Below are 3,579 nucleotides of genomic sequence, written 5' to 3'. Positions count from 1 at the left end.
ACAGCTGGAAGGGGGAAAAAAAGAAAGGGAAGACACCCCCACCCAGGTGTCCTTGAAAAGTTAACTTGCCCAAACTGAGGAAAAAACAGAAACAAAAACTGCTTTTTGTGAACTTCTTCAGACTGTGAACTTCTGAGCCCCTTCCCTTACGTATTGGGTACAAAATTCTGAAACTACGTAACTTGGGTTTCAGGGGATTAATTGATTACAACAGAAGCAATGCCCTCTGAATCTGGTTGAAACCAAAAAAGACTGTTTCCGTGTCTTTGGTGCTATCTTAGGTGCCTTGCCTTGTCCGTCCCTACAACAGTATAATTCTATATACTTAAACATTGTTTATGTTTTCATGAAATGGTCAACAGATGTGATTAATTGTGAAATGGTGCAGGTGTTTCCCAGAGTGCTCTATCATGACGCAGGTTCATCTGAAGATCAAAGAGGGGGACATACAACCCGGTTCCGCTGGGAACATATGTCCCTCACCTTAGCCATTCTATTACGAATAGGAGTTGCTGCAGGGTTGGGCACAAGAACCACTGCTCTGGTCCATGGGACACAACAAGTGACCCAATTAGAAGCAGCAATAGATCAAAACTTAAAGATTTTAGAAACCTCCATCACAGCTTTGCAGGAATCTTTAACCTCTCTCTCTGAAGTTGTTTTACAGAACAGTCGAGGGTTGGACCTCCTTTTCATGACAGAGGGGGGCCTTTGTGCTTCATTGAGGGAAGAATGTTGTTTTTATGTCGACAATACTGGAGTTGTAAAAAAAATCTATGAGTAAATTAAAAAGATGCCTTGAAGAGCAACAACGAGAGAGAGAGGCACAAAAAGGGTAGTTTGAGTCTTTTTTTACACAGTCCCCCTGGTTAATTACGTTTTTATCAACCCTGGCCGGTCCAATAATAATCCTCATATTATTACTAACTTTAAAACCCTGTTTCCTCAACCATGTAATTTCTTTTCTCCAAGCTCAAATTGGACAAATTAAAATTATGGTAATACCCCACTAGCAGACATAGAATGTGACACCCCACAACGATCACTTTTATGATTAAAAGTAGCCAGAAAAAGAAGTGGGGAATGAAAGGTTAATAAAATATGTACTTGTCACTTCCTGTTTTTCTGTACACTTAACGAAACACTGTTGAAATCTTGAGAACTCTTTGCTAATCTTGTTGCCAGAATGTGCTGTCCCCAATTGCCAAACTGCTGAATCTACTCCCTCACCCGGTTGAATAGAAACCTGAACTGTACTTGGATCATTGAATGTAGAAGAGAACATCCATTCAAAAAGTTATAGTCAGTTGGATTAGAAAGATAGTCGGTAAGTTTAGGAAGAAAAGTGAGTATAGGATTTGGAACAAAAGTTCTTTAGCAATAGGGTTTTGGTTAGAGAGTCAATGTAAATGTCAACACAAGTGAAGAGTCAGTCACAATGATGCACAGGGCAAAATATGTAGGAAAGCAGATATCAATAGAGACATTAGGAAATCAGGAAAAGAATAAAGTGAGTGATGGGATTAGATATTTTCAACAGGGTTGAGGATGAATATGTGAGCTTAGGATAAAACAAATATGAAGTCAACAATAGGATTGACATTTGATAGCATTAGCGTAGCCCAAGACAGTGTCCAAAATAAGCTCTGTTGCCCCTCATTTGCCTAAATTCCCAGTGGCCTGTACACCCTTCCTGTGTACCAGGAGTGATCAAATAGGCCTGCCCTTAATACTGCTCTGCTTCTCCAATTTGAGTCCTACTGAGTGTCAGGTACAGATTCTTTATGTGAATTGGAAAGATGAGAAAACTCAAGCACCTATTGGATAGCCTCTGAATAGATTTGAAGAACTCATTTGACCCAAAAGATCCCTATTCTCACTTGATGGAATTCAGGAACCTTACAGAGGCAGGCAAAATACTTCATCAACAATGACTGCTCTTTTTGCCATTTTGGATTTTATGCACCCATGGGATCTTTCTTTAGATCCATCAGGTGCTGAGAATCTAAGTCAAAGAATCACACTGGGCCAAGAGGCTGATTCACACACATCTCTTTCCAAATCAATTAAGGAAAGAGCCAAAGGTAAAGCATATTCATTTCCATTTGAAAAATCTTTCCTTCAGGATTCACAAAGGGTTGGCCTGAGACAAAGACCTTCCTGACTCTCAGGGCAACAGAACAATAGGTAAGCAAATGGCCCAAAGCAGGGATTCTCCACTGAGACTTTACTGGTCACACTGATATCTGAGTTTTCTGAGATGCTCGCCATTTCATTCAGCTATCCAGTACATGGCCATGTCACAGAGCTTGGAGGTAGTACATATCTTGGACACAAAACCATGAGCCTATTCTGGAGATTGGCCATAATTCAGGAAGAAAACAGCAACTTAGGAAGGTAGCAGGTATCGCCCATCAATAAGGCAAGCCACAGTCAATTCATAAATTGTGCTGGATGAATGCTGGGAAGCTTCCTATGAGACAGGACACATCCATTGATGCATTCTCTTTTCTAATGTCTACAAGCACGGACACAGTGGGATACACAGACATAGAAACACTTGCATTGTCAAACGACTTACTAGAAACAGTTCACTCCAAACCAAACAAACTGCCTTTTCTACCTATTCTCAGAACATGAGACAAAACCACAAACCCACACCCGCAATGGCACCTCCTTCCCCCAAATAGGTCTGTGACTCTCCGGAGTGTGCTCTGACTGATGGGCCATACTATGATCCTCCGAAATGGCCTGCCCTGTCTCAGATCTGGTCTTCTTGGCCAACAATGTGAAGTTGTTAGAAGCCAGGAGTGAGCCACTATCTGCTTGCTCAGGAAGAGCCCCTCTTCCGAGCTTTCCTGGCATTTGGCCATCCTCACATCAGTAGGTATCAAGAAAGACTGACTCTGTCCTTTGTAAATCCAAAAAAGTGAGACCACTGGGACTAGGACTGGGACTGGCTCTGGGTGCCTGGCTTTCTGTATACCAAGTTCAGAGAGTTCCATCACCAAGGAAGTGAGATGAGATCACTTCCTTCAGGAACTGAATGAGATCACTGCCTTGGCAACCACTTTGTCATAACAATTGCTCCCAACGGTCCCATGAGATGAGGGCTGCCCCTACTTCCTGTGACACTTTCACAAGTTAAAATGGTATATCACCCGTAGGCAAAAGGGAACAGCTCTCCACACAGGCCGGGTTTGGTCCATCTTCTCTACATTAAGAAGAGATAGGCTCATTCTGACGCAACCCTTAATCCTGACCAGGTTGTTTGCCATGGAAGATGATTTTTGCTCTCTCAGGTCTTACATAGCTGCCTACATCTTCTCCAGAGATCATTTCTGCATGGAGCTTTGAGGTTCTCAACAGATGGAAGATCCACTGCATTCCTGTATTGTAAGACCAACACTGTCCCTGCTCTTCTGTAAACATAGATGTGAATTGGAATCATGAGAAAACCCACGAACCTATGGGATAGCCTCTACAGGGCTTTAAAGAATTCACTTGACCCAAATGATCCCTATTCTCACTTAATGGAGGTCAGGAACCTTACAGAGGAAGGCGAGAGACTCTATCCAC

This window comes from Callospermophilus lateralis, unplaced genomic scaffold (assembly GCF_048772815.1).
Source record: "Callospermophilus lateralis isolate mCalLat2 unplaced genomic scaffold, mCalLat2.hap1 Scaffold_305, whole genome shotgun sequence".
Taxonomy (NCBI): domain Eukaryota; kingdom Metazoa; phylum Chordata; class Mammalia; order Rodentia; family Sciuridae; genus Callospermophilus; species Callospermophilus lateralis.
The sequence above is the reverse complement of the archived record's forward strand: the minus strand, read 5'-3'. Positions refer to the sequence as shown.